The sequence below is a fragment of the Galeopterus variegatus genome, unplaced genomic scaffold, assembly GCF_000696425.1.
Source record: "Galeopterus variegatus unplaced genomic scaffold, G_variegatus-3.0.2 Scaffold680, whole genome shotgun sequence".
Taxonomy (NCBI): Eukaryota; Metazoa; Chordata; class Mammalia; order Dermoptera; family Cynocephalidae; genus Galeopterus; species Galeopterus variegatus.
The window spans coordinates 130587-144581 of NW_007726791.1; positions in this window are offsets into that span (position 1 = coordinate 130587).

Consider the following 13995-nt stretch of genomic DNA (forward strand, 5'->3'; position numbering starts at 1 on the left):
ATCAAATTATCACACAAATAAGTATGACACTGCACCTGTGGCAAAACAAAGCCGAGGGAGATGTTGCTATGGAAACCTAAAAAGGAGGCTTTGGCTGAGGCAGGTGAGTGACAGTTTCCCTGAGGATGTGATGCTCCCTGAAGGATGAGAAGGAGTAAAATGAGAAAGAAAGGAAGATGTTTTCAAGCATAGAGAAGATCACACAAAGGCCCCAAGGCTGGAGTGAGGTCTGAGAACAAGGCACAGAGAAAAAGGGGGAAAAGGATAGGAGATGAACAGGGAGAGGCAGGTACAGACCATGCAGGGCCAGAGGGGCACATCAGGGTTTGTCCTTTTCATAAGAGCAACAGAAAACCACTGAAAGTTTTAAGCAAAAGGGTAGCCTGATCAGAGTTAGGTTTAGAAAAGATTGTTCTGGTTCCAAGAAAGAAAAGAATAAGGAGGAAAGGATGAAGGGAAGGACAGGTGTGATATATTTCATTTCAGGAAGTTTTGGGGACTTCTTGCTGCTTTGTGTGTGCCCTCGATTCACTTACTCTATGTATTTTTTATTGAGCATTTACTGTGTGCCAGACGTTGTATTAGGGCCTGTGCACAGAGTGAGCACAACCTCAACCTGAAGGAGCTTCATTTTGAAGAATGCTCTATGAATCCCAGCTTCACAGATAAAAAATTACTAAGGCAGAGAAAGGAAAAGTTGGGTGCATTTCCCAGATCTAATGCCCTTTTATGAAGGCTATGCTCAGAGGCAAAGGGGGACTTTATATGACTTAAATAGAGAAAGAAGAGGTAAGATTCCAGGCAAGTAGCCAGAATATGCCATGATGTGCTGTGTTACCCTCCAAGACATGAAACCCGGCACATGACATTGAGAGCAGTGGCCCTTAAACTTCCAGATTCTGCAAGCACTGGAGCTTGGACAACTGTCAGTATGTATTTACACTCACCAAAACCAAACCATCATTTTCCTGGCTGGTATCCTTCCACCCAGTAGGTTTCAACATGTACAATATTTTATCAAAGTCAGATATACAAATTGTTTCAAAAGGTAGATATTACTATAAAACCTAGAAAAATGAACAGCCGCCCTTGTCCCAACCCTTTGATAGCTGAGTTCCACTCTCTAGAACTAACCTCTTAAAATTTCACAATTCTTTTGCAGTTATTTCTAGTGTTTACCTTCATGCTCATAAATAATATATTGCTATTTCTTGATTTTTCATTTTTAGACATCTGTTCTGACTTCCTATTCTGAAAAGGTTCTCCTTCCCACGTCCACCCTGCTTCTTTCCATTGACATCACAGCATAATTTTGGTTAAATCAGAATTTGGTGTTTATCTTAGTCTTACTTACGTAAGTTTTCAAGGCTGGGCTATATGATCTATTACCCTGGCACTCTCTTTCTTATCTAAGTTTTCATTTTTCTTAGGATTAAGATTGGGTGGTTTATCAATTGCTTAGTTTTCTATGCACCTATCACTGCTTTAAACCTAAACTGTCCCAGAGAAACCCAAAATTTCTGTCATGATCTTCAATCATGTCTGATCATGCACAAGTTTCATTTTCTCATCGACGTTCGTCCCAGGCCCCCGATCTTCCTGATTTGATCTGGTGGCGATTCTCCTGGTCACTCCACAGCTGACATGCTGTCTTCTCCTTTCATCAGCCTCCCACGGCGTTTGTCACCCCCCTCTTGGATCGGTCCCTACTCCCTGGTTCCTAGGTCGTCTTCTCTCTTGGTTTTCTCACTCTGCTTGGAGAAGCATCTCTTTCAGTAGCTCCGCAGGAGGTAACGCTCTGAGAACTTACTTGTCTGAAAAATATCTTTGTACCATTTGTACTTTATAGTTTACAACGTAGAAGGCCCCTCCCATCCATCACCACACTTCGTCCTCACTATAATTTCATAAAACCTCACCACCCAGTTCTACCTACCATGAGAAGTGAAGTGACTAGCCCAAGGTCTATAGCTCCTCACAGGAAGTGTGGATAATCTGTCTCTGCCGCTACCTCTGTGAACTGTGCAGAGAAACCCAAGTAGTGGGGGTACAACTATAAGAGCTAAAGGAGTGGATGAATTTATTAAGTTGACTAAGCAGGCACCTGCTCATAAATACATTATCTGTTTCTTTATAGAAACTTCAGCCATCTGAGAGTGTGTTATTAAACACTGGATCTCTTATAAGCTTGAAAATGTTTTTGGCCTAACAGTATCGAGGCAAAATTGTTTCAGAAAAGGCTGTTTTCCAGTGTCCCCCAATCCCTTCAGAGCCCCCCAACACCTGTCCTACCCTGTCTAACTTTTCATCTCTGAATCAATGCTTTGGTTTAGAATGACTTTAAAGCAGGTGTCCTCAGCAAAGGTACCAAAGGGAAGAAATGTCAGAGTGCTGAAAGGAGGAACAGACGTCATGGAGGCTCCCCCAACTCCGGGGTGAAGACTCCTGGCAAGGAAGAGCACACTGGTGAGACTGGAGCTGATGTCGCTGCTCACTCCTTAACAACAACAACAAAAACAAGATGTCCATTGTGTGTTTGCTCATGCCTTGGTTACAGGAATTTCAACAACTGCTTCCTTTGAAAAGTAGAAAATGCTTTCCCTAACCTAGATGAATTGCCCGTCAGTTTCCAGCATTTTTATTCATCTAACTGTTGGCGGAATGCAGAAATTTAAAACCTAGTTGTAGCTGACAGTATGAGCCCTCTTTTCCTTTTTTAAATCACAGTCACAGAGTTACAATCTGTCAGATCCTGGAAGAACCCTAGTGATCACTGCACGTCCCCACCTTCCACTCGCAGAGAGCCAGGAATCAGAGCCATGCAGGACTGGCCCAGAGCCACACACCTGGACAGGGCGGTGTCAGGACCAGCACTTGGCTGGGAGTTCTTTCTTTGAGTCATTAGTTGTTTCAGTGGCTCCTTCCTATACAAAAAAAAAAATTTTTAAGTTCAATAAAGTAACATTTTGGTAAAAAATTAATGAATGCAATTTAGATGTGCCATCCAAGAATCAAGGCTATACTTTAACAATTTGATGAGCTGCAGAGTCTCTCTATGCAATTAGCCTTTCCCCTTCTAATTTCCTCTGTCCCTTTGAGCTCTCAAGGAGAGGATCAGTGGGTCCTTCATGTAGTCAGTCCATACCTCTGAGGTCTGTTCTCTCCAGGGAGTCCCAGGTACTCCCTCCACAATACTCACCAGGAAAACAAAACAAAACAAAACTATTGGTTGCTTTAATTTTCCCTTTAAGAAGCTCTTTGCATTTTTCAAATCATCTATCTCCACTCTTCCTCTCCCCTGGCCTAGGCTATGTGCCCCTTTCTGTTGGCTTGATAGACTGATGCTTGCTGCTGCAATGCAACACCCACACCATGGTAGCAAAAGCCATTTGGGTTTACATAAAGAAAGTGCCAGGTATTCTGTGGATAGGATGTCAGGAGCATGCTGCAAGCACCTGCTAAATAAAGTAAGCTTCAGGAAAAATCTGACTCCAGGTTAAAGAGAGTGTGGCAGGGAAGCCAGTCATGGAACAAGAGGAGGCATGTGGGAAGTAGCTGCTTCACAGTTCCCCAGGTCTGGTACCAAATCTCACAGCTCCTCTAGACAGCAGGCCCAAGACCCCTTAAGGGATGTTACACAACTACGATTTCTGCAAATACCAAATAAATGATGATTGAAGTGTATGTCAAGCTCTACCATCAAAACAAAAGTGTCTGTGTTTGTTTTACCGTGTCCAGACTTATTACTACACTTTTTCGTCTGTTCAAATGTTGATTGCATGTTTTGCAATGAGTTTTCTTGAATATGATTTATTTAATCTTTGCAATGAAAAGAAACCATAACTCAAGAGAAGACAAAAATGATGCCTGCCAGGATGACTCTCCTTAAACTGGTTTATTTCTTTTCAAACCACAAAAGCACAAAGGACCCAGAGTCTCTGATAATGAACGTAATATATGATTGCCATAAAAAGTTCACTCTCCTTTCAATTTCAATTTACCCCACTATAAATCAGCGATCCACTTAATCAAATATTCTTCCACTTTAATTGTTTTATCTTGCTTTTATGTTAAATCTCACTGAGTTACTGCTGGCACCAGTCTTTACATTATAGAAAAAAATGTCAGTGGTGGGCCCATAATTAGTCTAAAACTCAAACATTGGTTCTGAACATTAACCAGATTGGAGGAAGCCCTCCCAATTTCACTGGGCCAGAGAGACAAATCCATGTCAGAAAGTAAACCAGGATTAGTCGAGCCAGCCATCCATCCACTGTCAAAATACAGAGTGTGCACCCCGGCTTTCAAACTAACTGGAATTTTTTTTTTCCATAAATGTCTTTCATTATTATCTTACAGGGCATTAAAACTCTATTTGGTTGTCTCTTAAATTCTCCAGCCTGAAACTGTCCGTTTAAGAATTGCAGATGCTTGCCTGAACTAGCCCAACAGTTCCCATGAGAAAATATGTCAGCACAATGTACTGTGTAAGGCCACAGTCAAACTTCAGTGTTTGTGATGAAGGGCACTTCCTGGGTATTGTAAAAGACAAGAAACTGTCCCTAGTGGGTAATCCGGTTCTGTAAACAAGGAAGAAAAAAAATGAATTCCATGTTATTGATTGATAAACACCTTTCTGACAAGGTCTTTGGGGACTGTCTGATAGAAGTACTGTTAAATTCAACACTTAGAGCGAGGGGCAGTCAAGTGTTATTTGGACATGTGTTACCTGAATGTAATCTTTGACCTTAGAACAAATACTAGATATAATTTTTAAGTTAAAATTCTAAAAATCTTTTTAAGTAACCTGAGAATGAAAATATATCCAAACCAATCCATCAGCTGTACTCAATAAATGTAAATATTTTCAAAGCAAAGAAGCTTCCTCCAGAGTTTTATACACTTGCTTTGCATTTCATAGATAGGCAGTGAAAAGTCATCTTGAGTATTCAGGGGATAACCAAGACACATGCTGATTACGAGCTTTCTTGAAAATATCTATACCTTAAAATTTATTTATGTCTCTTGACTTGTTTTATAAATACTAAAGCCAATTACAAAATTAAAACTTCTTAAATTTGAACCATCTAGCTCAAAAGTGAAGTATTTTTCATATTAACCAAAAGCTAAACATTTTTCTTAAAGTCTGGGAATGAAAAATGGCTTAACCTCACCCAGGAAATGTGAGCTTCATTTCAGACTATCTACAAAAATTAATCAGTGTCAAAAGTTATTTTTAAAAGGCATTTTTGAAAGATTTTTTTAAAAATCTATTGTTTAAATGATATCTAAGATATCAGAAATGTTTAGAAAAAACTTGAAGAATACTCACCCAGGAAATGTGAGCTTCATTTCAGACTATCTACAAAAATTAATCAGTGTCAAAAGTTATTTTTAAAAGGCATTTTTTGAAAGATTTTTTAAAAAATCTATTGTTTAAATGATATCTAAGATATCAGAAATGTTTAGAAAAAACTTGAAGAATTATGAAAAACTTATTTACCAATAGACTTCATTTATGGAACTGTTCATAAAGTATGGTGATAAATTATTAAGGTAATTATTTTTGTTTTCATATTTATCACATCAGACAGGTATGCTGAAATGATATGTACTAACTACATAGATATAATTATCACAACAGAGTGAATCTAGAAAAAAAAAAAAAGACATGAAAAACATCCCATTAAAGAAAAAGCCTTTATATGGGACATTATTCACATTTCTGCAAATGGAATTTTGTGATTAACTGCCATATATTATATTATTTGAATAACTTTAGGAAAGATTAATTCCCAAGCTCTGTCCCCAGCAATATTTTTTCCTGGCTGAAATTGGGCTTTAAAACAAAACGTCAGCAATGCAAGCCGACAATTCAAGTTACAGGTTCAGAAACTTCGAGTGCAGGCAGTTAAAAGTGATTTAAGAAAGGCAAAATCACTCTTTCACAAATGTGAATGTTAAACTTGTAAATTGATATATCAAAACCACAACCGGAATATAGCAATTTGTCTCTCTTTGCCTGCTACGGTGTATTCCACAGCTGCCTGCCAGATAATATACCGATTGTAACTTTCCTAATTTACAGAGCCTTTAAGTCTAATCTCCTGGGCCAGCCTAAAGGGCTTCTTCATCCATTGAAATGCCAGAATAATTGAAATTGTCTTCGGCAGACAGTCAGGCAATAATGAATATTTTCTCTGCTGATTGCATGCCAAGGTTACACACAGTACTGCAAACAGAAATGATCCCAAACCAAGCCTCCCCCGGGAGGGGCAGCCACTAACCTTTGGCAGCAGGCACAATACCTATGGCTTCCCCTGCTCAGGGGCTCCTGAAGCCAACAACGCCCACCAAGCTTCTGTACACTGAAGGACAGCACAGTTGCCCAGTGAACAATGATCCCCTTTGCTCTCCTGACTCTCCAGAGGCAGATGAAAGGCTGGGAAAGGTTGTGGTTATGGATTTTCCGATGGGGACAGCAGGAGAGATGAACAGGGCAGGCTGCTTTGGGGATTAAGAGGAAATACACAAGGAGTTAATCAAAAGAAACACAGCACCGTTGGGGCATGGGAAGCCGCTAGCTCGTCCTCCCTGAACAGCCGTTCCCATACCTCTGAATGGGTTTTGTGAAAGCCGGAGCTGTTCCCTGATTTAGAGTCAGAACTGCTTCACTGGAGTCAGAATGACGCGCGGATTGGAACGAAAGTGTTCAGGAGCCGAGATGAATCAGTAACATCCCTGAAAAATCTAAAGACTAGTGAACCTCTGTCTGCAGAAAGGTTAAAATGTAAAATGCCAAGAAGTTTTGAATAGATCTTCAATTTAAGACATTCATCTTCGATTATTGCTACTTTCATCACTTGCCTGAAAGGAGGAAATTTGGGGATGAGAAAGGAACAACCCTGAGACACTGTGGCTTTAAAGCACATAACAAAAGATATGTATTAAAAAGAAGGCATCATAAGTTACATGGGGGAAAAGAGTACAAAACCTGTCATTTACGTGATGCCTGAATTGTAATATGTGAATTACTAAGTAATTGTTCACCAAATATATGAAATATGTATTAGTTACCTACTTCTGCTTAATAAATTACCCCAAAATTTAGTGGCTTAAAACAGCCACAAACATGTATTATTTTGCATAGTATCTTGGGTCAGAAATTCAAAGCAGTTTAGTTGGGTGATTTTGGCTCAAGATTTTGTCATGAGGTTGCAGTCAATCTATTGTAGAGTTGGGGCTCAGAAAACTCATAGCATGGCACTGTGACACACTGAGCACTTTGAAATCAAGGATATTGGAAGACCTCCGGAGCAAAGTCTCTCTTTGACCTTCTCCTGCCCTCCTGTCTCTTGCCCTCTATCTTCTACAAGGTGGGTCATAGAAATTAGAACCCTTCTCCCCCGAAGCCAGCCATGAAACCTAGAAATATTACTCCAAACTTTTCCCACCTTTCTGGGTAGGAGCTGGCCAGTAAGAAAGTCTCTGACCTACCTAGGGTCCTGCCCTACCCCTGGGAGGAAGGAATGCTAAAAGGAAAGGTCAAGAAGAATCTGAGCAGACAGGCCCTGCTGGGTCTCCACCTTGGTCTGTCACATGAGATCATACCCTTTGTCCAATCACATTTCTACATGTCAAGGAAAGGTCAAGAAGAATCTGAGCAGACAGGCCCTGCCGGGTCTCCACCTTGGTCTGTCACATGAGATCATACCCTTTGTCCAATCACATTTCTACATGTCTGTCGACTCTTCATTGAATCTAAGCATCAAAATAGACAGTTTTCCCTGGGTCTTTGGGTCTTCATTTCTGAAGTTTTATGTCCATGTGACATAAAACTTTGATTCAATAAATATGTTATGCTTTTCTCTGGTTAACCTGTCATTTGTTACAGGAGTGGTGTCCGTGGCCTTCATCATGGGTGAGGAAAGGGGTCACAGCTTCCAGCCCCTACAGCAGTCCTCTGAAGGTCTGACCGGGCCAGAAAGGTCCTCTGTCATGGTGGCTTCTCACATGCCTTGACAATTTGTGCTGGTTGTTTGTTAGCAAGGGTCTCAGGTTCTTGCCACATAGATCTCTTTACAGGGCTGCTTGAACATCCTCGTGACATAGCAGCTGCCTTTATCCAGAGCAAGTGATCCAAGGGCAGGCAAGGCGGAAGCCACATCACCTTCTGTGCCCAGCCTAGGAAGTCACACGCTAACGTTTCCACGATGTCTTCCAGGCAACACAGGCCAGCCCTATCTAACATGGGAGGAGACCACAGAAGGACAGGTACACCAGGAATCACCACCTCGGGGGCTGGCCACCACATACATGTTACACTATCACACGGATCTGCCAGTTTCAAAGGCCAGAGTGGTCTTCTCAGTGCACCCGCCACCACCAAAACCATCTCCTTGCACGCTCACTTACCCACACAGTGGTCCTTCACTCTGCCACTTGTCATCTAAGAAATCTTTCCCAGATAGCCCTACCAGACTCCAAACCACATGAGTATTTTATCAGAGTCCAAACAAAAGAGAAGGAAGGAAGGAACAAAGGAAATGAGGGGAGGAAGGAGGGAGGGTGGGACGGGTACATCACCGATACATATTTAAATACAGAGAAAATAACACAGGGAATTGGTCACACAATTGACAGCAGCACTGAGAAGCCTGGATGTGAGGCGCTGCTCCTACCTAGGCTGGAAAACGAGGGAGAGGCAGCAATGTCACTGCAGACAGGGCCACCGCCAGCAGGAGCTAGAACCCAGGAGGGCATGTCCATGGATGGGAGCAGGAACCATGAAGATCAGAGCTGGAGGGAAGGGGGAAAAAATGTCCTAGCTTCTCCCTTCTCCCCACTCTCCAGCCTCCTGCCAAGGCTCCACTGATGGAATCCAGCCGACAACAAGCCAGCAGGGCAACCTGCGGGGCAAGCAGCCCGTGCCACACAGAGCAGAGCAAGGGGACAAGGGCCGACACACACAGCCGGCCAAGGCTGAGGCCTTACACTGAGTTGCACTTTTTCCACTGAACATTTGTATGAACGTTTTTGTGTTCTACCTAGTTTTTGTAGTCATTATTTCAACTTGGTTTGCATCTTGTGTATATGGACCCTACTTGACTTAACTATTCCCATAGACTTGTATCTTTAGGTTGTTTCCATTTCTTTATTAATGATGTTATTTTCAAGTGACAGTTCAACTAATATCTTTATTGTTTAGCTTTTTTCTTCTCTGATATGTTCTTAAGGTCAATTCCCAGAAACGATCATTATTGGATTAAAGATTATCAACCTTTTTATGTCAACTGATACATATTTGGGGACATCTGCTTTTAAACTAGCATTCTGATCCCATAGCTCGTCTGCATCCCTTCCTACTAACAAAACAAGATGAAGGCCGAAAGGTACATAAACACAAGGACTCAAGTCCACATTTCTAAACACAAATCAGAGTCGTTCCAGCACTTTATAAAATCTCTATTTTGATATTGTAGCAACAGCAGTAGCAAAACCTCTCCTAAGAGCTGTGAGATCCTGGAGGAAGCTCTGATTAACTCTGCAAAGGATGGCTGACTTCTCTTGGATATGACTAGAATAATTTTTAGTTTAGTGTTTGTCTTAAAGTAAAATGAAACTTCATCCTTGTTTCTTTCAAGCAATAGAAAGCCTGAAGCAAATTTTAGCTGGAATGTCCTATTCTTGACTGTGATGTTATTTAGATGTCTAGGAATATCCAAATCTGAAAAAAGTGTATAATAATGGAGTCTCTAGCATTCTCTTATAAGACAATTGCAAACCAACAGGCAAAGACTCGTGTGTAGAAACTAAAGAAATGTCGAGAGATCTTCGGGCCAGAGCCTTTTAAAGCCCCTCAACTGTCCATGAACTATCTCTAACCAGCCTGCAGCAAGGTAAGCACAAAAACTGAGAGCAAGAATTTAGAAATTTTTGTAGCAATTTGCCATTATAGCAACACTTTCATTGTATTTTACAAAAGTATGTTTACCAAGTATTGAGAAAAAAAAAATCCTTCACCAGTGAAAGTTGGGGAAGTATTGTTATCCTCCCAGAGCTCAAATTGGACAAATATCTTAAATTTATCTATAGCCATTGACTGCAGTTATTTTATATACATCAAGAACTCAAACAATCAGACAGGCAACAAACAACATACATTAGAATAATAGCTTACAGTAATCAATATTTTACAGCAAGTCAAGTCTCTCTGAGATTATTTTATATTCCAAGACTAAATAAATATCAAGTGATTTGATTTGACTAATTAGGAAAAGTTATGCTCATTAACTAATATATATTGAGGAATTGGATGATATAAGAGGGACTAAAATCTCCCTATTAAAGGCTATCAGTTGCTCAGTAACATGGGTTAAGCATCAGGTAAATTCCATGTTTCCACAACAGGGCGCTAAAGTTGTCTAATTGTTCAGAGGTGAGAAATGCAAAGTTCAGTACACAGTGACCAGCTGTCTGCAGAGCCCACAGGCAGAGCTCTGCATGTGTAGGGGTTTATTTTCGTCAAGAATACTAGAACCAGGTTACACAACAAGTTAACAGCAAAGAACAGACAAATACAAATCACTCCAAAGGATGCTCTCATCTTAGTTGTAAATGATTTTTGGTTTGTATTGTCAAGTCTCAGACAATGATGGTCTGAAGTCTGGGGCCTTGGCATGCAGGACACTTTGAACTGAAGGACTGGATGCTCAGAAGTTAAGATCTTTCTCACCTTCTCCTGTCTTTCTTTCTCCTGCTCCCCTTTCTCCCCCAAGGCAGGCCATAGAAACTAGAATTCCTCTTCCCCCAGGCAAGTCATGATAACTAGAACCCCTCCTCCTCCCCCAAAGCAAACCATAAAATCTGGAAATACTACTTGTCTTTCTTTCTCCTGCTCCCCTTTCTCCCCCAAGGCAGGCCATAGAAACTAGAATTCCTCTTCCCCCAGGCAGGTCATGATAACTAGAACCCCTCCTCCTCCCCCAAAGCAAACCATAAAATCTGGAAATACTACTCTAACCTTCCTCCACATTTCTGTCTAGGAGCTGGCCATAAAGAAATTCTCTGACCTACCTGTCTGATAGTAGGTCATGAGACTCATTTCAGAGAGGTTCTGCCCTATACCCAGAAGGAAGAAATGCCCAACAGAGAGGCCTAGAAGAATCTGAACAGACAGGACTTGCTGGGTTTCCCCCTTCATTAGATTATCCCCTTTTGTCCAGTTATATTTCTACACAGCCGTCCATTCTACACTGACCCTAAGTGTAAGAATAGACGGTTTTCCCTGAGACTTTGGGTCTTTATTTCTAAATGCTCCCATGTGACAGACAACTTGTATTAAATAAATTTGTTGTGCTTTTCTCTTGTTAATCTGTTTTGGTCAGGTTTTTTTTAGACCTAGTCAGGAACCCTAGGAAGGTTGAAAAAATGTTTTCCCCCCTTCAGTATCTACACTGAATGGGCAAATGCAACTCAGGCACAAGTGTGAGCTGCAAAGACTTTGTCCAGATCACACATGGAAACCAGACCTCACAAGCTCCTCTAAACTGAAGTTGCTTACAACTTACATTTCAAGTAACGTAGATGGTTAAAAGTACAGCCCAGGGTTTAAGTCAGGCTGACCTGGGTTTAAGTTCCAACTTCACCATTTAGTAGCTGGGTGATCTTGGGCAAACTGCTTAATTTTCTTTGCCTCAGTTTCCACATCTGTAAAATGAGGCTAAAAATAATATCTATAACCCCAATCGTAGCTTTGGCAGGAGGATTAAATGAAATGAGATGAACTAGAATAAGTGCTCGATAAGCATTAGATTGTTTTCCTTTTCAACCTTTTCCACTTTAGATCCAGCCTTGCTACACTTCCTCTCAATCAAGGATTGACTCTTCCCTACCAATACTCTGCCACATTCTCTGAGAATAAGAGTGTCTGGGGAATTACTAGGAAATTAGGAGACCTAATCCCTGCTTTTGAGGTATTTATAACATAATCACGGAGTGAAATAATTAGAAATAGTAAAGTGAACAAACTAGTTCATAGCAGAGTGTAGGAACTATTGATAGAGCTAAAAAAATTAAAAATAATAAGAAACAAATTTAAAAACCTACTAATGAAGAATTATAACCTAATAGAGTAGATATAAGATGCTGAAGGTAAAAACAGTGAGACCAGACAAGGACAAGGAAGAGATCACCAGAAAGTCAAGCAAATTGGTATGTTGGGGTAGTGGATTATAGGTGACAATTCTTTTTTAAGCTTCATTAGGTTATATGAAGTAAAAGCTAGCATAGTGCAGTGGATAAGAGATGGACTCTGAAGCCAGACTGCTTGAGTTCGAACTCCGACTCCTTCATCCACAGCTGTACGACCTTGGGTGTGTTGCTTAAACTTTCAATATCCTTATCTGTTAAATGGGGTAATAACAGTACTATCTCACACAGCTGTCAGGACTAAATGAATTAATATATGTAAAACAGTGGGACAGTGCCCAGCAAATGTTTTAGCTATTATTACATGTGTACATGAAACTTGAAATTAATAAAAGTAAAAAGGATGCTAATAAGGAAGACATTAAAATCTAATATGTCAATATGTGAAGAAAAATTAAAGGAAAATTATTTAATTCTTTCTAAAACCCATCCACTTGGGAATTGTTTTTGATCAGGTTTAGTGAATAGCATCTGTTGAATAATGCCTCCTAAACTGTAGAACGTCCTTTAGAGCTACTCTTATTCTCTCAATTAATTCTACATGACAACACATACATGTAAAATCTCAAACACTCAAAAGCAAAGAACTGTCTGTGGTTGTTGTGACTTTACAATAAAGATTCCAATTCTCCTATTCCCTTGAAGTTGCTCTCATTCTATCCACATGCAAAACTAAACTGCGCACACACACACACACACACACACTATCTCCAGTATACTAACAATGCGTCCTATTGAGCATCTAACCCCTGCACACACACACACACACTATCTCCAGTATACTAACAATGCGTCCTATTGAGCATCTAACCCCAGCAAGTTCATCAGCTCCCCTTCCTGTATTTTCTTTCTCAGGAAATGGCAGGTACATCCATCCACGCAGCTGCATCAGCCAGAAACTCGGGCATCGTCTCTGTCTTCTCCAGCTTTTTACCCATCCCCCCTTCTAATGAACAACAAAGTTTTATCAATCCCTCCTTCTTAATAGCAGTCCTCTTTTCTTCATCTCCACTGCCAACATCCTTGTCCGAGCCACCACCATCTGTCACCTGGATGGTCAGAACAAGCCTGGTATTTGTCTGCCTCCAGTGGAGCCCTTTCCAAACCATTTCCTACCAGAATAAACTTTGCAAAACAGGTATGTGTATCTAGTCACTGCACTCCCTTGCTTCAGTGGTTCCCTTTGCCCTTTGGATAACCTGAGTTGTCCTGCCAGTTAACTCCTTCTGTGGCTGGCTCCTGCTCACCTCTCCAGCCCTTGGTTTTACTCTTCTCCCACCTCTCCAGCATCAGCTCTGCAGGCTTGAACCTCTCTCACTTTTTGTCTCTGCCTGTGTTTTCCTTTTCTGAAAAGACCCTGGGCCTAGCCATTTCTACCTCTCTTCCAAGAACCAGAGTCTTCTCTGACTCCCAAAGTCAGGGTGCTTTTCCTACATGCACAGAGCAGCCCATGTTTATTTCTTTCTCTCCCCAAGGAATTATTGCATCGTATTCCCGGGGTTCTCCCAGAACCTAGCACTATGACACATAGTTGGCCCTTAATGTTATGAGTGAATGAATAAATGAATGAATGAGAAAGGTCATTATAACTCTTTTCAGTGATTTGCTTTAGCATAGGAGAGTTCCAGCGAGAGAAAGGATTGTGTTGGGGCCGGCCCGGTGGCGCACTGCTACAGTGCGCCGCTTGGGAGTGCGGCGGCGCTCCCGCCGAGAGTTCGGATTCCACATACAGACTGGTTCCCGCTCACTGGCTGAGCGAGGTGCGGGCGCAACACCGAGGGTTGC